The following is a 19,585-nucleotide window of genomic DNA, read 5'->3' as shown; positions in this document are numbered from 1 at the left end:
CTAGCAAAAGATCATTTTATGTCAGTTTGGACTCAGAATAAAAACCTTGTTATCGAGGGGTGGTGGCACAGTTGGCTAGTGCGTAGGTCTCATAGCTTTGAGTTATCCTGAGTTTGAGCCTCCCTCACCCCACCATATTTTTTCTATTCAAACGAGATAAAAGATGTTTTGTAAAACCTAGAAAAAGATCATTTTATGTCGGTTTGATTTTTAAATTTCAATCTTGTTATCCTGAAGTTGAGAGTTCAAGCCTCTCTTACCCCGCCATATTTTTTTTATTAAAAAGAGATAAAACATGTACTATAAAACCTAGCAAAATTTAATTTTGTGTCGGTTTGGCCTCAGAATCAAAACCTTGTTATCAAGGGGTGGTGGCACAGTTGGCTAGCACGTAGGTGTCTCAGCTTCGAGTTATCAAGAGTTCAAGCCTTTCTCACCCCACCATATCTTTTTTTATTCAAACGAGATAAAACATGTACTGTAAAACCTAGCAAAAGAACATTTTTTTGTTGGTTTGGCCTTGGAATCAAAACCTTGTTATCGAGGGGTGGTGGCGCAGTTTGCTAGCGCGTAGGTCTCATAGTTTCGAGTTATCCTGAGTTTGAGCCTCTCTCACCACCACCATATTTTTTTTTTATTCAAACGAGATAAAGCATGTCCGGTAAAACCTAGCAAAAGATCATTTTGTGTTGGTTTGGCCTCAAAATCCAAACCATGTTATTGAGGGGTGGTGGCGAGTTGGTTAGTGCATAGATCTCATTACTTTGAGTTATCTTGAGTTCGAGCCTCTCTCACCCCCACCATATATTTTTTTATTCAAAAAAGATAAAACATGTCCTGTAAAACCTAGCAAAATATTATTTTGTGTCGGTTTGGGCTCGGAATCAAAACCTTGTTATTGAGGGGTGGTGGCGCAGTTGGCTAGCATTTTGTGTCGGTTTGGGCTCGGAATCAAAACCTTGTTATTGAGGGGTGGTGGCGCAGTTGGCTAGCGCTTTGTGTCGGTTTGGGCTCGGAATCAAAACCTTGTTATTGAGGGGTGGTGGCGCAGTTGGCTAGCGCGTAGGTCTCGTTTGGGCTCGGAATCAAAACCTTGTTATTGAGGGGTGGTGGCGCAGTTGGCTAGCGCGTAGGTCTCATATGGGCTCGGAATCAAAACCTTGTTATTGAGGGGTGGTGGCGCAGTTGGCTAGCGCGTAGGTCTCATAGCTTCGAGGAATCAAAACCTTGTTATTGAGGGGTGGTGGCGCAGTTGGCTAGCGCGTAGGTCTCATAGCTTCGAGTTATCCTGAGGTCGAGAGTTCGAGCCTCTCTCACCCCAACCTATTTTTTTTTTATTCAAAGAGGATAAAACATGTCCGGTAAAACCTAGCAAAAGAACATTTTGGCCTCGGAATTAAAACCTTGATTTCGAGGGGTGGTGGCGTAGTTGGCTAGCTAGTGCGTAGGTCTCATAGCTTCGATTTGTTCTGAGGTCAAGATTTCGAGCCTCTCATACCTCACCATAATTTTTTTTACTCAAACAAGATAAAACATGTCCTGTAAAACCTAGCAAAAGATCATTTTGTGTCGGTTTGGCCTCGTAATCTAAACCCTATTATCGTGGGGTGGTGACGTAGTTGGCTAGCGCGTAGGTCTCATGGCTTTGGGTTATCCTGAGATCGAGAGTTCGAGCCTCTTTCACCCCAGCATATTTTTTGTTTTATTCAAAGAGGATAAAACATGTCCGGTAAAACCTAGCAAAAGATCATTTTGGCCTCGGAATCAAAACCATGATTTCGAGGGGTGGTGGCGTAGTTGGCTAGCTAATGCGTAGGTCTCATAGCTTCGAGTTATGTCGAGTTCGAGCCTCCCTCACCCCCACCATATTCTATTTTATTCAAACGAGATACAACATGTCCTGTAACACCTAGCAAAAGATCATTTTGTGTCGGTTTGGGCTCGGAATCAAAACCTTGTTATTGAGGGGTGGTGGCGCAGTTGGCTAGCGCGTAGGTCTCATAGCTTCGAGTTATGCCGAGTTCGAGCCTCCCTCACCCCCACCATATTCTATTTTATTCAAACGAGATACAACATGTCCTGTAACACCTAGCAAAAGATCATTTTCTGTCGGTTTGGGCTCGGAATCAAAACGCTGTTATTGAGGGGTGGTGGCGCAGTTGGCTAGCGCGTAGGTCTCATAGCTTCGAGTTATCCTGAGGTCGAGAGTTCGAGCCTCTCTCACCCCAACATATCTTTTTTTATTCAAAGAGGATAAAACATGTCCGGTAAAACCTAGCAAAAGAACATTTTGGCCTTGGAATCAAAACCTTGATTTCGAGGGGTGGTGGCGTAGTTGGCTAGCTAGTGCTTAGGTCTCATAGCTTCGATTTATTTTGAGGTCAAGATTTCGAGCCTCTCATACCTCACCATAATTTTTTTATTCAAACAAGATAAAACATGTCCTGTAACAGCAAAAGATCATTTTGTGTCGGTTTGGTCTCGGAATCAAAACCTTGTTATTGAGGGGTGGTGGCGCAGTTGGCTAGCGCGTAGGTCTCATAGCTTCGAGTTATCCTGAGGTCGAGAGTTCGAGCCTCTCTCACCCCAACATATTTATTTTTATTCAAAGAGGATAAAACATGTTCGGTAAAACCTAGCAAAAGATCATTTTGTGTCCGTTTGGGCTCGGAATCAAAACCTTGTTATTGAGGGGGGGTGGCGCAGTTGGCTAGCGCGTAGGTCTCATAGCTTCGAGTTATGCCGAGTTCGAGCCTCCCTCACCCCCACCATATTCTATTTTATTCAAACGAGATACAACATGTCCTGTAACACCTAGCAAAAGATCATTTTGTGTCCGTTTGGGCTCGGAATCAAAACCTTGTTATTGAGGGGGGGTGGCGCAGTTGGCTAGCGCGTAGGTCTCATAGCTTCGAGTTATGCCGAGTTCGAGCCTCCCTCACCCCCACCATATTCTATTTTATTCAAACGAGATACAACATGTCCTGTAACACCTAGCAAAAGATCATTTTGTGTCCGTTTGGGCTCGGAATCAAAACCTTGTTATTGAGGGGGGGTGGCGCAGTTGGCTAGCGCGTAGGTCTCATAGCTTCGAGTTATGCCGAGTTCGAGCCTCCCTCACCCCCACCATATTCTATTTTATTCAAACGAGATACAACATGTCCTGTAACACCTAGCAAAAGATCATTTTGTGTCCGTTTGGGCTCGGAATCAAAACCTTGTTATTGAGGGGGGGTGGCGCAGTTGGCTAGCGCGTAGGTCTCATAGCTTCGAGTTATGCCGAGTTCGAGCCTCCCTCACCCCCACCATATTCTATTTTATTCAAACGAGATACAACATGTCCTGTAACACCTAGCAAAAGATCATTTTGTGTCCGTTTGGGCTCGGAATCAAAACCTTGTTATTGAGGGGGGGTGGCGCAGTTGGCTAGCGCGTAGGTCTCATAGCTTCGAGTTATGCCGAGTTCGAGCCTCCCTCACCCCCACCATATTCTATTTTATTCAAACGAGATACAACATGTCCTGTAACACCTAGCAAAAGATCATTTTGTGTCCGTTTGGGCTCGGAATCAAAACCTTGTTATTGAGGGGGGGTGGCGCAGTTGGCTAGCGCGTAGGTCTCATAGCTTCGAGTTATGCCGAGTTCGAGCCTCCCTCACCCCCACCATATTCTATTTTATTCAAACGAGATACAACATGTCCTGTAACACCTAGCAAAAGATCATTTTGTGTCGGTTTGGGCTCGGAATCAAAACCTTGTTATTGAGGGGGGGTGGCGCAGTTGGCTAGCGCGTAGGTCTCATAGCTTCGAGTTATCCTGAGGTCGAGAGTTCGAGCCTCTCTCACCCCAACCTATTTTTTTTTATTCAAAGAGGACAAAACATGTCCGGTAAAACCTAGCAAAAGAACATTTTGGCCTCGGAATGAAAACCTTGATTTCGAGGGGTAGTGGCGTAGTTGGCTAGCTAGTGCGTAGGTCTCATAGCTTCGATTTATTCTGAGGTCAAGATTTCGAGCCTCTCATACCTCACCATAATTTTTTTATTCAAACAAGATAAAACATGTCCTGTAACACCTAGCAAAAGATCATTTTCTGTCGGTTTGGGCTCGGAATCAAAACGCTGTTATTGAGGGGTGGTGGCGCAGTTGGCTAGCGCGTAGGTCTCATAGCTTCGAGTTATGCCGAGTTCGAGCCTCCCTCACCCCCACCATATTCTATTTTATTCAAACGAGATACAACATGTCCTGTAACACCTAGCAAAAAATCATTTTGTGTCGGTTTGGGCTCGGAATCAAAACCGTGTTATTGAGGGGTGGTGGCGCAGTTGGCTAGCGCGTAGGTCTCATAGCTTCGAGTTATCCTGAGGTCGAGAGTTCGAGCCTCTCTCACCCCAACCTATTTTTTTTTATTCAAAGAGGATAAAACATGTCCGGTAAAACCTAGCAAAAGAACATTTTGGCCTCGGAATTAAAACCTTGATTTCGAGGGGTGGTGGCGTAGTTGGCTAGCTAGTGCGTAGGTCTCATAGCTTCGATTTATCCTGAGGTCAAGATTTCGAGCCTCTCATACCTCACCAAAACTTTTTTTTATTCAAACAAGATAAAACATGTCCTGTAACACCTAGCAAAAGATCATTTTCTGTCGGTTTGGGCTCGGAATCAAAACGCTGTTATTGAGGGGTGGTGGCGCAGTTGGCTAGCGCGTAGGTCTCATAGCTTCGAGTTATGCCGAGTTCGAGCCTCCCTCACCCCCACCATATTCTATTTTATTCAAACGAGATACAACATGTCCTGTAACACCTAGCAAAAGATCATTTTGTGTCGGTTTGGGCTCGGAATCAAAACCTTGTTATTGAGGGGTGGTGGCGCAGTTGGCTAGCGCGTAGGTCTCATAGCTTCGAGTTATCCTGAGGTCGAGAGTTCGAGCCTCTCTCACCCCAACCTATTTTTTTTTATTCAAAGAGGATAAAACATGTCCGGTAAAACCTAGCAAAAGAACATTTTGGCCTCGGAATTAAAACCTTGATTTCGAGGGGTGGTGGCGTAGTTGGCTAGCTAGTGCGTAGGTCTCATAGCTTCGATTTATCCTGAGGTCAAGATTTCGAGCCTCTCATACCTCACCAAAACTTTTTTTTATTCAAACAAGATAAAACATGTCCTGTAACACCTAGCAAAAGATCATTTTCTGTCGGTTTGGGCTCGGAATCAAAACGCTGTTATTGAGGGGTGGTGGCGCAGTTGGCTAGCGCGTAGGTCTCATAGCTTCGAGTTATGCCGAGTTCGAGCCTCCCTCACCCCCACCATATTCTATTTTATTCAAACGAGATACAACATGTCCTGTAACACCTAGCAAAAGATCATTTTGTGTCGGTTTGGGCTCGGAATCAAAACCTTGTTATTGAGGGGTGGTGGCGCAGTTGGCTAGCGCGTAGGTCTCATAGCTTCGAGTTATCCTGAGGTCGAGAGTTCGAGCCTCTCTCACCCCAACCTATTTTTTTTTATTCAAAGAGGATAAAACATGTCCGGTAAAACCTAGCAAAAGAACATTTTGGCCTCGGAATCAAAACCTTGATTTCGAGGGGTGGTGGCGTAGTTGGCTAGCTAGTGCGTAGGTCTCATAGCTTCGATTTATCCTGAGGTCAAGATTTCGAGCCTCTCATACCTCACCAAAACTTTTTTTTATTCAAACAAGATAAAACATGTCCTGTAACACCTAGCAAAAGATCATTTTCTGTCGGTTTGGGCTCGGAATCAAAACGCTGTTATTGAGGGGTGGTGGCGCAGTTGGCTAGCGCGTAGGTCTCATAGCTTCGAGTTATGCCGAGTTCGAGCCTCCCTCACCCCCACCATATTCTATTTTATTCAAACGAGATACAACATGTCCTGTAACACCTAGCAAAAGATCATTTTGTGTCGGTTTGGGCTCGGAATCAAAACCTTGTTATTGAGGGGTGGTGGCGCAGTTGGCTAGCGCGTAGGTCTCATAGCTTCGAGTTATCCTGAGGTCGAGAGTTCGAGCCTCTCTCACCCCAACATATTTATTTTTATTCAAAGAGGATAAAACATGTTCGGTAAAACCTAGCAAAAGATCATTTTGGCCTCGGAATCAAAACCTTGATTTCGAGGGGTGGTGGCGTAGTTGGCTAGCTAGTGCGTAGGTCTCATAGCTTCGATTTATCCTGAGGTCAAGATTTCGAGCCTCTCATACCTCACCAAAACTTTTTTTTATTCAAACAAGATAAAACATGTCCTGTAACACCTAGCAAAAGATCATTTTCTGTCGGTTTGGGCTCGGAATCAAAACGCTGTTATTGAGGGGTGGTGGCGCAGTTGGCTAGCGCGTAGGTCTCATAGCTTCGAGTTATGCCGAGTTCGAGCCTCCCTCACCCCCACCATATTCTATTTTATTCAAACGAGATACAACATGTCCTGTAACACCTAGCAAAAGATCATTTTGTGTCGGTTTGGGCTCGGAATCAAAACCTTGTTATTGAGGGGTGGTGGCGCAGTTGGCTAGCGCGTAGGTCTCATAGCTTCGAGTTATCCTGAGGTCGAGAGTTCGAGCCTCTCTCACCCCAACATATTTATTTTTATTCAAAGAGGATAAAACATGTTCGGTAAAACCTAGCAAAAGATCATTTTAGCCTCGGAATCAAAACCTAGATTTCGAGGGGTGGTCGCGTAGTTGGCTAGCTAGTGCGTAGGTCTCATAGCTTCGATTTATCCTGAGGTCAAGATTTCGAGCCTCTCATACCTCACCAAAATTTTTTTTTATTCAAACAAGATAAAACATGTCCTGTAACACCTAGCAAAAGATCATTTTCTGTCGGTTTGGGCTCGGAATCAAAACGCTGTTATTGAGGGGTGGTGGCGCAGTTGGCTAGCGCGTAGGTCTCATAGCTTCGAGTTATGCCGAGTTCGAGCCTCCCTCACCCCCACCATATTCTATTTTATTCAAACGAGATACAACATGTCCTGTAACACCTAGCAAAAGATCATTTTGTGTCGGTTTGGGCTCAGAATCAAAACCTTGTTATTGAGGGGTGGTGGCGCAGTTGGCTAGCGCGTAGGTCTCATAGCTTCGAGTTATCCTGAGGTCGAGAGTTCGAGCCTCTCTCACCCCAACCTATTTTTTTTTATTCAAAGAGGACAAAACATGTCCGGTAAAACCTAGCAAAAGAACATTTTGGCCTCGGAATGAAAACCTTGATTTCGAGGGGTGGTGGCGTAGTTGGCTAGCTAGTGCGTAGGTCTCATAGCTTCGATTTATTCTGAGGTCAAGATTTCGAGCCTCTCATACCTCACCATAATTTTTTTATTCAAACAAGATAAAACATGTCCTGTAACACCTAGCAAAAGATCATTTTCTGTCTGTTTGGGCTCGGAATCAAAACGCTGTTATTGAGGGGTGGTGGCGCAGTTGGCTAGCGCGTAGGTCTCATAGCTTCGAGTTATCCTGAGGTCGAGAGTTCGAGCCTCTCTCACCCCAACATATTTATTTTTATTCAAAGAGGATAAAACATGTTCGGTAAAACCTAGCAAAAGATCATTTTAGCCTCGGAATCAAAACCTTGATTTCGAGGGGTGGTCGCGTAGTTGGCTAGCTAGTGCGTAGGTCTCATAGCTTCGATTTATCCGTAGGTCAAGATTTCGAGCCTCTCATACCTCACCAAAACTTTTTTTTATTCAAACAAGATAAAACATGTCCTGTAACACCTAGCAAAAGATCATTTTCTGTCGGTTTGGGCTCGGAATCAAAACGCTGTTATTGAGGGGTGGTGGCGCAGTTGGCTAGCGCGTAGGTCTCATAGCTTCGAGTTATGCCGAGTTCGAGCCTCCCTCACCCCCACCATATTCTATTTTATTCAAACGAGATACAACATGTCCTGTAACACCTAGCAAAAGATCATTTTGTGTCGGTTTGGGCTCGGAATCAAAACCTTGTTATTGAGGGGTGGTGGCGCAGTTGGCTAGCGCGTAGGTCTCATAGCTTCGAGTTATCCTGAGGTCGAGAGTTCGAGCCTCTCTCACCCCAACATATTTTTTTTTATTCAAAGAGGATAAAACATGTCCGGTAAAACCTAGCAAAAGAACATTTTGGCCTCGGAATCAAAACCTTGATTTCGAGGGGTGGTGGCGTAGTTGGCTAGCTAGTGCGTAGGTCTCATAGCTTCGATTTATCCTGAGGTCAAGATTTCGAGCCTCTCATACCTCACCAAAACTTTTTTTTATTCAAACAAGATAAAACATGTCCTGTAACACCTAGCAAAAGATCATTTTCTGTCGGTTTGGGCTCGGAATCAAAACGCTGTTATTGAGGGGTGGTGGCGCAGTTGGCTAGCGCGTAGGTCTCATAGCTTCGAGTTATGCCGAGTTCGAGCCTCCCTCACCCCCACCATATTCTATTTTATTCAAACGAGATACAACATGTCCTGTAACACCTAGCAAAAGATCATTTTGTGTCGGTTTGGGCTCGGAATCAAAACCTTGTTATTGAGGGGTGGTGGCGCAGTTGGCTAGCGCGTAGGTCTCATAGCTTCGAGTTATCCTGAGGTCGAGAGTTCGAGCCTCTCTCACCCCAACCTATTTTTTTTTATTCAAAGAGGATAAAACATGTCCGGTAAAACCTAGCAAAAGAACATTTTGGCCTCGGAATTAAAACCTTGATTTCGAGGGGTGGTGGCGTAGTTGGCTAGCTAGTGCGTAGGTCTCATAGCTTCGATTTATCCTGAGGTCAAGATTTCGAGCCTCTCATACCTCACCAAAACTTTTTTTTATTCAAACAAGATAAAACATGTCCTGTAACACCTAGCAAAAGATCATTTTGTGTCGGTTTGGCCTCGGAATCAAAACGCTGTTATTGAGGGGTGGTGGCGCAGTTGGCTAGCGCGTAGGTCTCATAGCTTCGAGTTATGCCGAGTTCGAGCCTCCCTCACCCCTACCATATTCTATTTTATTCAAACGAGATACAACATGTCCTGTAACACCTAGCAAAAGATCATTTTGTGTCGGTTTGGGCTCGGAATCAAAACCTTGTTATTGAGGGGTGGTGGTGCAGTTGGCTAGCGCGTAGGTCTCATAGCTTCGAGTTATCCTGAGGTCGAGAGTTCGAGCCTCTCTCACCCCAACATATTTATTTTTATTCAAAGAGGATAAAACATGTTCGGTAAAACCTAGCAAAAGATCATTTTAGCCTCGGAATCAAAACCTTGATTTCGAGGGGTGGTCGCGTAGTTGGCTAGCTAGTGCGTAGGTCTCATAGCTTTGATTTATCCTGAGGTCAAGATTTCGAGCCTCTCATACCTCACCAAAACTTTTTTTTATTCAAACAAGATAAAACATGTCCTGTAACACCTAGCAAAAGATCATTTTCTGTCGGTTTGGGCTCGGAATCAAAACGCTGTTATTGAGGGGTGGTGGCGCAGTTGGCTAGCGCGTAGGTCTCATAGCTTCGAGTTATGCCGAGTTCGAGCCTCCCTCACCCCCACCATATTCTATTTTATTCAAACAAGATACAACATGTCCTGTAACACCTAGCAAAAGATCATTTTGTGTCGGTTTGGGCTCGGAATCAAAACGCTGTTATTGAGGGGTGGTGGCGCAGTTGGCTAGCGCGTAGGTCTCATAGCTTCGAGTTATGCCGAGTTCGAGCCTCCCTCACCCCCACCATATTCTATTTTATTCAAACAAGATACAACATGTCCTGTAACACCTAGCAAAAGATCATTTTGTGTCGGTTTGGGCTCGGAATCAAAACCTTGTTATTGAGGGGTGGTGGCGCAGTTGGCTAGCGCGTAGGTCTCATAGCTTCGAGTTATCCTGAGGTCGAGAGTTCGAACCTCTCTCACCCCAACCTATTTTTTTTTATTCAAAGAGGACAAAACATGTCCGGTAAAACCTAGCAAAAGAACATTTTGGCCTCGGAATTAAAACCTTGATTTCGAAGGGTGGTGGCGTAGTTGGCTAGCTAGTGCGTAGGTCTCATAGCTTCGATTTATTCTGAGGTCAAGATTTCGAGCCTCTCATACCTCACCATAATTTTTTTATTCAAACAAGATAAAACATGTCCTGTAACACCTAGCAAAAGATCATTTTGTGTCGGTTTGGGCTCGGAATCAAAACCTTGTTATTGAGGGGTGGTGGCGCAGTTGGCTAGCGCGTAGGTCTCATAGCTTCGAGTTATCCTGAGGTCGAGAGTTTGAGCCTCTCTCACCCCAACATATTTTTTTTTTATTCAAAGAGGATAAAACATGTCCGGTAAAACCTAGCAAAAGAACATTTTGGCATCAGAATTAAAACCTTGATTTCGAGGGGTGGTGGCGTAGTTGGCTAGCTAGTGCGTAGGTCTCATAGCTTCGATTTATTCTGAGGTCAAGATTTCGAGCCTCTCATACCTCACCATAATTTTTTTATTCAAACAAGATAAAACATGTCCTGTAACACCTAGCAAAAGATCATTTTGTGTCGGTTTGGGCTCGGAATCAAAACCTTGTTATTGAGGGGTGGTGGCGCAGTTGGCTAGCGCGTAGGTCTCATAGCTTCGAGTTATCCTGAGGTCGAGAGTTCGAGCCTCTCTCACCCCAACATATTTTTTTTTATTCAAAGAGGATAAAACATGTCCGGTAAAACCTAGCAAAAGAACATTTTGGCATCAGAATTAAAACCTTGATTTCGAGGGGTGGTGGCGTAGTTGGCTAGCTAGTGCGTAGGTCTCATAGCTTCGATTTATTCTGAGGTCAAGATTTCCAGCCTCTCATACCTCACCATAATTTTTTTATTCAAACAAGATAAAACATGTCCTGTAACACCTAGCAAAAGATCATTTTGTGTCCGTTTGGGCTCGGAATCAAAACCTTGTTATTGAGGGGTGGTGGCGCAGTTGGCTAGCGCGTAGGTCTCATAGCTTCGAGTTATCCTGAGGTCGAGAGTTTGAGCCTCTCTCACCCCAACCTATTTTTTTTTTTATTCAAAGAGGATAAAACATGTCCGGTAAAACCTAGCAAAAGAACATTTTGGCATCAGAATTAAAACCTTGATTTCGAGGGGTGGTGGCGTAGTTGGCTAGCTAGTGCGTAGGTCTCATAGCTTCGATTTGTTCTGAGGTCAAGATTTCGAGCCTCTCATACCTCACCATAATTTTTTTTATTCAAACAAGATAAAACATGTCCTGTAACACCTAGCAAAAGATCATTTTCTGTCGGTTTGGGCTCGGAATCAAAACGCTGTTATTGAGGGGTGGTGGCGCAGTTGGCTAGCGCGTAGGTCTCATAGCTTCGAGTTATCCTGAGGTCGAGAGTTCGAGCCTCTCTCACCCCAACATATTTATTTTTATTCAAAGAGGATAAAACATGTTCGGTAAAACCTAGCAAAAGATCATTTTAGCCTCGGAATCAAAACCTTGATTTCGAGGGGTGGTGGCGTAGTTGGCTAGCTAGTGCGTAGGTCTCATAGCTTCGATTTATCCTGAGGTTAAGATTTCGAGCCTCTCATACCTCACCAAAACGTTTTTTTATTCAAACAAGATAAAACATGTCCTGTAACACCTAGCAAAAGATCATTTTCTGTCGGTTTGGGCTCGTAATCAAAACGCTGTTATTGAGGGGTGGTGGCGCAGTTGGCTAGCGCGTAGGTCTCATAGCTTCGAGTTATGCCGAGTTCGAGCCTCCCTCACCCCCACCATATTCTATTTTATTCAAACGAGATACAACATGTCCTGTAACACCTAGCAAAAGATCATTTTGTGTCGGTTTGGCCTCGGAATCAAAACGCTGTTATTGAGGGGTGGTGGCGCAGTGGGCTAGCGCGTAGGTCTCATAGCTTCGAGTTATGCCGAGTTCGAGCCTCCCTCACCCCCACCATATTCTATTTTATTCAAACGAGATACAACATGTCCTGTAACACCTAGCAAAAGATCATTTTGTGTCGGTTTGGCCTCGGAATCAAAACGCTGTTATTGAGGGGTGGTGGCGCAGTGGGCTAGCGCGTAGGTCTCATAGCTTCGAGTTATGCCGAGTTCGAGCCTCCCTCACCCCCACCATATTCTATTTTATTCAAACGAGATACAACATGTCCTGTAACACCTAGCAAAAGATCATTTTGTGTCGGTTTGGCCTCGGAATCAAAACGCTGTTATTGAGGGGTGGTGGCGCAGTGGGCTAGCGCGTAGGTCTCATAGCTTCGAGTTATGCCGAGTTCGAGCCTCCCTCACCCCCACCATATTCTATTTTATTCAAACGAGATACAACATGTCCTGTAACACCTAGCAAAAGATCATTTTGTGTCGGTTTGGCCTCGGAATCAAAACGCTGTTATTGAGGGGTGGTGGCGCAGTGGGCTAGCGCGTAGGTCTCATAGCTTCGAGTTATGCCGAGTTCGAGCCTCCCTCACCCCCACCATATTCTATTTTATTCAAACGAGATACAACATGTCCTGTAACACCTAGCAAAAGATCATTTTGTGTCGGTTTGGCCTCGGAATCAAAACGCTGTTATTGAGGGGTGGTGGCGCAGTGGGCTAGCGCGTAGGTCTCATAGCTTCGAGTTATGCCGAGTTCGAGCCTCCCTCACCCCCACCATATTCTATTTTATTCAAACGAGATACAACATGTCCTGTAACACCTAGCAAAAGATCATTTTGTGTCGGTTTGGCCTCGGAATCAAAACGCTGTTATTGAGGGGTGGTGGCGCAGTGGGCTAGCGCGTAGGTCTCATAGCTTCGAGTTATGCCGAGTTCGAGCCTCCCTCACCCCCACCATATTCTATTTTATTCAAACGAGATACAACATGTCCTGTAACACCTAGCAAAAGATCATTTTGTGTCGGTTTGGCCTCGGAATCAAAACGCTGTTATTGAGGGGTGGTGGCGCAGTGGGCTAGCGCGTAGGTCTCATAGCTTCGAGTTATGCCGAGTTCGAGCCTCCCTCACCCCCACCATATTCTATTTTATTCAAACGAGATACAACATGTCCTGTAACACCTAGCAAAAGATCATTTTGTGTCGGTTTGGCCTCGGAATCAAAACGCTGTTATTGAGGGGTGGTGGCGCAGTGGGCTAGCGCGTAGGTCTCATAGCTTCGAGTTATGCCGAGTTCGAGCCTCCCTCACCCCCACCATATTCTATTTTATTCAAACGAGATACAACATGTCCTGTAACACCTAGCAAAAGATCATTTTGTGTCGGTTTGGCCTCGGAATCAAAACGCTGTTATTGAGGGGTGGTGGCGCAGTGGGCTAGCGCGTAGGTCTCATAGCTTCGAGTTATGCCGAGTTCGAGCCTCCCTCACCCCCACCATATTCTATTTTATTCAAACGAGATACAACATGTCCTGTAACACCTAGCAAAAGATCATTTTGTGTCGGTTTGGCCTCGGAATCAAAACGCTGTTATTGAGGGGTGGTGGCGCAGTGGGCTAGCGCGTAGGTCTCATAGCTTCGAGTTATGCCGAGTTCGAGCCTCCCTCACCCCCACCATATTCTATTTTATTCAAACGAGATACAACATGTCCTGTAACACCTAGCAAAAGATCATTTTGTGTCGGTTTGGCCTCGGAATCAAAACGCTGTTATTGAGGGGTGGTGGCGCAGTGGGCTAGCGCGTAGGTCTCATAGCTTCGAGTTATGCCGAGTTCGAGCCTCCCTCACCCCCACCATATTCTATTTTATTCAAACGAGATACAACATGTCCTGTAACACCTAGCAAAAGATCATTTTGTGTCGGTTTGGCCTCGGAATCAAAACGCTGTTATTGAGGGGTGGTGGCGCAGTGGGCTAGCGCGTAGGTCTCATAGCTTCGAGTTATGCCGAGTTCGAGCCTCCCTCACCCCCACCATATTCTATTTTATTCAAACGAGATACAACATGTCCTGTAACACCTAGCAAAAGATCATTTTGTGTCGGTTTGGCCTCGGAATCAAAACGCTGTTATTGAGGGGTGGTGGCGCAGTGGGCTAGCGCGTAGGTCTCATAGCTTCGAGTTATGCCGAGTTCGAGCCTCCCTCACCCCCACCATATTCTATTTTATTCAAACGAGATACAACATGTCCTGTAACACCTAGCAAAAGATCATTTTGTGTCGGTTTGGCCTCGGAATCAAAACGCTGTTATTGAGGGGTGGTGGCGCAGTGGGCTAGCGCGTAGGTCTCATAGCTTCGAGTTATGCCGAGTTCGAGCCTCCCTCACCCCCACCATATTCTATTTTATTCAAACGAGATACAACATGTCCTGTAACACCTAGCAAAAGATCATTTTGTGTCGGTTTGGCCTCGGAATCAAAACGCTGTTATTGAGGGGTGGTGGCGCAGTGGGCTAGCGCGTAGGTCTCATAGCTTCGAGTTATGCCGAGTTCGAGCCTCCCTCACCCCCACCATATTCTATTTTATTCAAACGAGATACAACATGTCCTGTAACACCTAGCAAAAGATCATTTTGTGTCGGTTTGGCCTCGGAATCAAAACGCTGTTATTGAGGGGTGGTGGCGCAGTGGGCTAGCGCGTAGGTCTCATAGCTTCGAGTTATGCCGAGTTCGAGCCTCCCTCACCCCCACCATATTCTATTTTATTCAAACGAGATACAACATGTCCTGTAACACCTAGCAAAAGATCATTTTGTGTCGGTTTGGCCTCGGAATCAAAACGCTGTTATTGAGGGGTGGTGGCGCAGTGGGCTAGCGCGTAGGTCTCATAGCTTCGAGTTATGCCGAGTTCGAGCCTCCCTCACCCCCACCATATTCTATTTTATTCAAACGAGATACAACATGTCCTGTAACACCTAGCAAAAGATCATTTTGTGTCGGTTTGGCCTCGGAATCAAAACGCTGTTATTGAGGGGTGGTGGCGCAGTGGGCTAGCGCGTAGGTCTCATAGCTTCGAGTTATGCCGAGTTCGAGCCTCCCTCACCCCCACCATATTCTATTTTATTCAAACGAGATACAACATGTCCTGTAACACCTAGCAAAAGATCATTTTGTGTCGGTTTGGCCTCGGAATCAAAACGCTGTTATTGAGGGGTGGTGGCGCAGTGGGCTAGCGCGTAGGTCTCATAGCTTCGAGTTATGCCGAGTTCGAGCCTCCCTCACCCCCACCATATTCTATTTTATTCAAACGAGATACAACATGTCCTGTAACACCTAGCAAAAGATCATTTTGTGTCGGTTTGGCCTCGGAATCAAAACGCTGTTATTGAGGGGTGGTGGCGCAGTGGGCTAGCGCGTAGGTCTCATAGCTTCGAGTTATGCCGAGTTCGAGCCTCCCTCACCCCCACCATATTCTATTTTATTCAAACGAGATACAACATGTCCTGTAACACCTAGCAAAAGATCATTTTGTGTCGGTTTGGCCTCGGAATCAAAACGCTGTTATTGAGGGGTGGTGGCGCAGTGGGCTAGCGCGTAGGTCTCATAGCTTCGAGTTATGCCGAGTTCGAGCCTCCCTCACCCCCACCATATTCTATTTTATTCAAACGAGATACAACATGTCCTGTAACACCTAGCAAAAGATCATTTTGTGTCGGTTTGGCCTCGGAATCAAAACGCTGTTATTGAGGGGTGGTGGCGCAGTGGGCTAGCGCGTAGGTCTCATAGCTTCGAGTTATGCCGAGTTCGAGCCTCCCTCACCCCCACCATATTCTATTTTATTCAAACGAGATACAACATGTCCTGTAACACCTAGCAAAAGATCATTTTGTGTCGGTTTGGCCTCGGAATCAAAACGCTGTTATTGAGGGGTGGTGGCGCAGTGGGCTAGCGCGTAGGTCTCATAGCTTCGAGTTATGCCGAGTTCGAGCCTCCCTCACCCCCACCATATTCTATTTTATTCAAACGAGATACAACATGTCCTGTAACACCTAGCAAAAGATCATTTTGTGTCGGTTTGGCCTCGGAATCAAAACGCTGTTATTGAGGGGTGGTGGCGCAGTGGGCTAGCGCGTAGGTCTCATAGCTTCGAGTTATGCCGAGTTCGAGCCTCCCTCACCCCCACCATATTCTATTTTATTCAAACGAGATACAACATGTCCTGTAACACCTAGCAAAAGATCATTTTGTGTCGGTTTGGCCTCGGAATCAAAACGCTGTTATTGAGGGGTGGTGGCGCAGTGGGCTAGCGCGTAGGTCTCATAGCTTCGAGTTATGCCGAGTTCGAGCCTCCCTCACCCCCACCATATTCTATTTTATTCAAACGAGATACAACATGTCCTGTAACACCTAGCAAAAGATCATTTTGTGTCCGTTTGGGCTCGGAATCAAAACCTTGTTATTGAGGGGTGGTGGCGCAGTTGGCTAGCGCGTAGGTCTCATAGCTTCGAGTTATCCTGAGGTCGAGAGTTCGAGCCTCTCTCACCCCAACCTATTTTTTTTTTATTCAAGGAGGATAAAACATGTCCGGTAAAACCTAGCAAAAGAACATTTTGGCCTCGGAATTAAAACCTTGATTTCGAGGGGTGGTGGCGTAGTTGGCTAGCTAGTGCGTAGGTCTCATAGCTTCGATTTGTTCTGAGGTCAAGATTTCGAGCCTCTCATACCTCACCATAATTTTTTTTACTCAAACAAGATAAAACATGTCCTGTAAAACCTAGCAAAAGATCATTTTGTGTCGGTTTGGCCTCGTAATCTAAACCTTGTTATTGAGGGGTGGTGGCGCAGTTGGCTAGCGCGTAGGTCTCATAGCTTCGAGTTATCCTGAGGTCGAGAGTTCGAGCCTCTCTCACCCCAACATATTTATTTTTATTCAAAGAGGATAAAACATGTTCGGTAAAACCTAGCAAAAGATCATTTTAGCCTCGGAATCAAAACCTTGATTTCGAGGGGTGGTCGCGTAGTTGGCTAGCTAGTGCGTAGGTCTCATAGCTTCGATTTATCCTGAGGTTAAGATTTCGAGCCTCTCATACCTCACCAAAACTTTTTTTTATTCAAACACGATAAAACATGTCCTGTAACACCTAGCAAAAGATCATTTTCTGTCGGTTTGGGCTCGGAATCAAAACGCTGTTATTGAGGGGTGGTGGCGCAGTTGGCTAGCGCGTAGGTCTCATAGCTTCGAGTTATGCCGAGTTCGAGCCTCCCTCACCCCCACCATATTCTATTTTATTCAAACGAGATACAACATGTCCTGTAACACCTAGCAAAAGATCATTTTGTGTCGGTTTGGGCTCGGAATCAAAACCGTGTTATTGAGGGGTGGTGGCGCAGTTGGCTAGCGCGTAGGTCTCATAGCTTCGAGTTATCCTGAGGTCGAGAGTTCGAGCCTCTCTCACCCCAACCTATTTTTTTTTATTCAAAGAGGATAAAACATGTCCGGTAAAACCTAGCAAAAGAACATTTTGGCCTCGGAATTAAAACCTTGATTTCGAGGGGTGGTGGCGTAGTTGGCTAGCTAGTGCGTAGGTCTCATAGCTTCGATTTGTTCTGAGGTCAAGATTTCGAGCCTCTCATACCTCACCATAATTTTTTTTACTGAAACAAGATAAAAACATGTCCTGTAAAACCTAGCAAAAGATCATTTTGTGTCGGTTTGGCCTCGGAATCAAAACGCTGTTATTGAGGGGTGGTGGCGCAGTTGGCTAGCGCGTAGGTCTCATAGCTTCGAGTTATGCCGAGTTCGAGCCTCCCTCACCCCCACCATATTCTATTTTATTCAAACGAGATACAACATGTCCTGTAACACCTAGCAAAAGATCATTTTGTGTCGGTTTGGGCTCGAAATCAAAACCTTGTTATTGAGGGGTGGTGGCGCAGTTGGCTAGCGCGTAGGTCTCATAGCTTCGAGTTATCCTGAGGTCGAGAGTTCGAGCCTCTCTCACCCCAACCTATTTTTTTTTATTCAAAGAGGATAAAACATGTCCGGTAAAACCTAGCAAAAGAACATTTTGGCCTCGGAATTAAAACCTTGATTTCGAGGGGTGGTGGCGTAGTTGGCTAGCTAGTGCGTAGGTCTCATAGCTTCGATTTGTTCTGAGGTCAAGATTTCGAGCCTCTCATACCTCACCATAATTTTTTTTACTGAAACAAGATAAAAACATGTCCTGTAAAACCTAGCAAAAGATCATTTTGTGTCGGTTTGGGCTCGGAATCAAAACCTTGTTATTGAGGGGTGGTGGCGCAGTTGGCTAGCGCGTAGGTCTCATAGCTTCGAGTTATCCTGAGGTCGAGAGTTCGAGCCTCTCTCACCCCAACATATTTTTTTTTTATTCAAAGAGGATAAAACATGTCCGGTAAAACCTAGCAAAAGAACATTTTGGCCTCGGAATTAAAACCTTGATTTCGAGAGGTGGTGGCGTAGTTGGCTAGCTAGTGCGTAGGTCTCATAGCTTCGATTTATTCTGAGGTCAAGATTTCGAGCCTCTCATACCTCACCATAATTTTTTTATTCAAACAAGATAAAACATGTCCTGTAACACCTAGCAAAAGATCATTTTGTGTCGGTTTGGGCTCGGAATCAAAACCTTGTTATTGAGGGGTGGTGGCGCAGTTGGCTAGCGCGTAGGTCTCATAGCTTCGAGTTATCCTGAGGTCGAGAGTTCGAGCCTCTCTCACCCCAACATATTTTTTTTTTATTCAAAGAGGATAAAACATGTCCGGTAAAACCTAGCAAAAGAACATTTTGGCCTCGGAATTAAAACCTTGATTTCGAGGGGTGGTGGCGTAGTTGGCTAGCTAGTGCGTAGGTCTCATAGCTTCGATTTATTCTGAGGTCAAGATTTCGAGCCTCTCATACCTCACCATAATTTTTTTATTCAAACAAGATAAAACATGTCCTAGCAAAAGATCATTTTGTGTCGGTTTGGGCTCGGAATCAAAACCTTGTTATTGAGGGGTGGTGGCGTAGTTGGCTAGCGCGTAGGTCTCATAGCTTCGAGTTATCCTGAGGTCGAGAGTTCGAGCCTCTCTCACCCCAACCTATTTTTTTTTTATTCAAAGAGGATAAAACATGTCCGGTAAAACCTAGCAAGAGAACATTTTGGCCTCGGAATTAAAACCTTGATTTCGAGGGGTGGTGGCGTAGTTGGCTAGCTAGTGTGTAGGTCTCATAGCTTCGATTTGTTCTGAGGTCAAGATTTCGAGCCTCTCATACCTCACCATAATTTTTTTTACTCAAACAAGATAAAACATGTCCTGTAAAACCTAGCAAAAGATCATTTTGTGTCGGTTTGGCCTCGTAATCTAAACCTTGTTATTGAGGGGTGGTGGCGCAGTTGGCTAGCGCGTAGGTCTCATAGCTTCGAGTTATCCTGAGGTCGAGAGTTCGAGCCTCTCTCACCCCAACATATTTATTTTTATTCAAATAGGATAAAACATGTTCGGTAAAACCTAGCAAAAGATCATTTTAGCCTCGGAATCAAAACCTTGATTTCGAGGGGTGGTGGCGTAGTTGGCTAGCTAGTGCGTAGGTCTCATAGCTTCGATTTATCCTGAGGTCAAGATTTCGAGCCTCTCATACCTCACCAAAACGTTTTTTTATTCAAACAAGATAAAACATGTCCGGTAACACCTAGCAAAAGATCATTTTCTGTCGGTTTGGGCTCGGAATCAAAACGCTGTTATTGAGGGGTGGTGGCGCAGTTGGCTAGCGCGTAGGTCTCATAGCTTCGAGTTAT

The 19,585-nt window shown here is 45.3% G+C and overlaps 25 non-coding genes across 25 annotated transcripts; all 25 read left to right on the top strand.

Moving 5' to 3' along the window:
• The first annotated feature begins 1,237 nt into the window (after window positions 1-1,237).
• TRNAM-CAU lies at window positions 1,238-1,321 on the top strand. The gene is given in 2 exon segments: window positions 1,238-1,275; window positions 1,286-1,321. It is a non-coding gene; the product is annotated as a tRNA-Met (tRNA).
• Window positions 1,322-2,144: 823 nt separating this feature from the next.
• On the top strand, window positions 2,145-2,228 carry TRNAM-CAU. The gene is given in 2 exon segments: window positions 2,145-2,182; window positions 2,193-2,228. It is a non-coding gene; the product is annotated as a tRNA-Met (tRNA).
• Window positions 2,229-2,505: 277 nt separating this feature from the next.
• TRNAM-CAU lies at window positions 2,506-2,589 on the top strand. Its single transcript is given in 2 exon segments — window positions 2,506-2,543; window positions 2,554-2,589. It is a non-coding gene; the product is annotated as a tRNA-Met (tRNA).
• Window positions 2,590-3,765: 1,176 nt separating this feature from the next.
• On the top strand, window positions 3,766-3,849 carry TRNAM-CAU. Its single transcript is given in 2 exon segments — window positions 3,766-3,803; window positions 3,814-3,849. It is a non-coding gene; the product is annotated as a tRNA-Met (tRNA).
• Window positions 3,850-4,309: 460 nt separating this feature from the next.
• On the top strand, window positions 4,310-4,393 carry TRNAM-CAU. Its single transcript is given in 2 exon segments — window positions 4,310-4,347; window positions 4,358-4,393. It is a non-coding gene; the product is annotated as a tRNA-Met (tRNA).
• Window positions 4,394-4,855: 462 nt separating this feature from the next.
• On the top strand, window positions 4,856-4,939 carry TRNAM-CAU. The gene is given in 2 exon segments: window positions 4,856-4,893; window positions 4,904-4,939. It is a non-coding gene; the product is annotated as a tRNA-Met (tRNA).
• Window positions 4,940-5,401: 462 nt separating this feature from the next.
• Window positions 5,402-5,485, top strand: TRNAM-CAU. The gene is given in 2 exon segments: window positions 5,402-5,439; window positions 5,450-5,485. It is a non-coding gene; the product is annotated as a tRNA-Met (tRNA).
• A 462-nt stretch (window positions 5,486-5,947) lies between these two features.
• On the top strand, window positions 5,948-6,031 carry TRNAM-CAU. Its single transcript is given in 2 exon segments — window positions 5,948-5,985; window positions 5,996-6,031. It is a non-coding gene; the product is annotated as a tRNA-Met (tRNA).
• A 462-nt stretch (window positions 6,032-6,493) lies between these two features.
• Window positions 6,494-6,577, top strand: TRNAM-CAU. The gene is given in 2 exon segments: window positions 6,494-6,531; window positions 6,542-6,577. It is a non-coding gene; the product is annotated as a tRNA-Met (tRNA).
• A 462-nt stretch (window positions 6,578-7,039) lies between these two features.
• On the top strand, window positions 7,040-7,123 carry TRNAM-CAU. Its single transcript is given in 2 exon segments — window positions 7,040-7,077; window positions 7,088-7,123. It is a non-coding gene; the product is annotated as a tRNA-Met (tRNA).
• Window positions 7,124-7,404: 281 nt separating this feature from the next.
• Window positions 7,405-7,488, top strand: TRNAM-CAU. The gene is given in 2 exon segments: window positions 7,405-7,442; window positions 7,453-7,488. It is a non-coding gene; the product is annotated as a tRNA-Met (tRNA).
• Window positions 7,489-7,950: 462 nt separating this feature from the next.
• TRNAM-CAU lies at window positions 7,951-8,034 on the top strand. Its single transcript is given in 2 exon segments — window positions 7,951-7,988; window positions 7,999-8,034. It is a non-coding gene; the product is annotated as a tRNA-Met (tRNA).
• Window positions 8,035-8,496: 462 nt separating this feature from the next.
• On the top strand, window positions 8,497-8,580 carry TRNAM-CAU. Its single transcript is given in 2 exon segments — window positions 8,497-8,534; window positions 8,545-8,580. It is a non-coding gene; the product is annotated as a tRNA-Met (tRNA).
• Window positions 8,581-9,042: 462 nt separating this feature from the next.
• TRNAM-CAU lies at window positions 9,043-9,126 on the top strand. Its single transcript is given in 2 exon segments — window positions 9,043-9,080; window positions 9,091-9,126. It is a non-coding gene; the product is annotated as a tRNA-Met (tRNA).
• A 641-nt stretch (window positions 9,127-9,767) lies between these two features.
• TRNAM-CAU lies at window positions 9,768-9,851 on the top strand. Its single transcript is given in 2 exon segments — window positions 9,768-9,805; window positions 9,816-9,851. It is a non-coding gene; the product is annotated as a tRNA-Met (tRNA).
• Window positions 9,852-10,498: 647 nt separating this feature from the next.
• On the top strand, window positions 10,499-10,582 carry TRNAM-CAU. The gene is given in 2 exon segments: window positions 10,499-10,536; window positions 10,547-10,582. It is a non-coding gene; the product is annotated as a tRNA-Met (tRNA).
• Window positions 10,583-11,231: 649 nt separating this feature from the next.
• On the top strand, window positions 11,232-11,315 carry TRNAM-CAU. Its single transcript is given in 2 exon segments — window positions 11,232-11,269; window positions 11,280-11,315. It is a non-coding gene; the product is annotated as a tRNA-Met (tRNA).
• A 4,937-nt stretch (window positions 11,316-16,252) lies between these two features.
• TRNAM-CAU lies at window positions 16,253-16,336 on the top strand. Its single transcript is given in 2 exon segments — window positions 16,253-16,290; window positions 16,301-16,336. It is a non-coding gene; the product is annotated as a tRNA-Met (tRNA).
• A 283-nt stretch (window positions 16,337-16,619) lies between these two features.
• TRNAM-CAU lies at window positions 16,620-16,703 on the top strand. Its single transcript is given in 2 exon segments — window positions 16,620-16,657; window positions 16,668-16,703. It is a non-coding gene; the product is annotated as a tRNA-Met (tRNA).
• Window positions 16,704-17,165: 462 nt separating this feature from the next.
• TRNAM-CAU lies at window positions 17,166-17,249 on the top strand. The gene is given in 2 exon segments: window positions 17,166-17,203; window positions 17,214-17,249. It is a non-coding gene; the product is annotated as a tRNA-Met (tRNA).
• Window positions 17,250-17,711: 462 nt separating this feature from the next.
• TRNAM-CAU lies at window positions 17,712-17,795 on the top strand. The gene is given in 2 exon segments: window positions 17,712-17,749; window positions 17,760-17,795. It is a non-coding gene; the product is annotated as a tRNA-Met (tRNA).
• Window positions 17,796-18,078: 283 nt separating this feature from the next.
• On the top strand, window positions 18,079-18,162 carry TRNAM-CAU. The gene is given in 2 exon segments: window positions 18,079-18,116; window positions 18,127-18,162. It is a non-coding gene; the product is annotated as a tRNA-Met (tRNA).
• Window positions 18,163-18,444: 282 nt separating this feature from the next.
• TRNAM-CAU lies at window positions 18,445-18,528 on the top strand. Its single transcript is given in 2 exon segments — window positions 18,445-18,482; window positions 18,493-18,528. It is a non-coding gene; the product is annotated as a tRNA-Met (tRNA).
• A 273-nt stretch (window positions 18,529-18,801) lies between these two features.
• On the top strand, window positions 18,802-18,885 carry TRNAM-CAU. Its single transcript is given in 2 exon segments — window positions 18,802-18,839; window positions 18,850-18,885. It is a non-coding gene; the product is annotated as a tRNA-Met (tRNA).
• A 283-nt stretch (window positions 18,886-19,168) lies between these two features.
• Window positions 19,169-19,252, top strand: TRNAM-CAU. Its single transcript is given in 2 exon segments — window positions 19,169-19,206; window positions 19,217-19,252. It is a non-coding gene; the product is annotated as a tRNA-Met (tRNA).
• Window positions 19,253-19,585: the final 333 nt, after the last annotated feature.

Source organism: Cucurbita maxima, unplaced genomic scaffold (genome assembly GCF_002738345.1).
Source record: "Cucurbita maxima cultivar Rimu unplaced genomic scaffold, Cmax_1.0 Cma_Scf00038, whole genome shotgun sequence".
Taxonomy (NCBI): Eukaryota; Viridiplantae; Streptophyta; class Magnoliopsida; order Cucurbitales; family Cucurbitaceae; genus Cucurbita; species Cucurbita maxima.
This window is presented reverse-complemented; position numbering and strand designations above follow the sequence as displayed.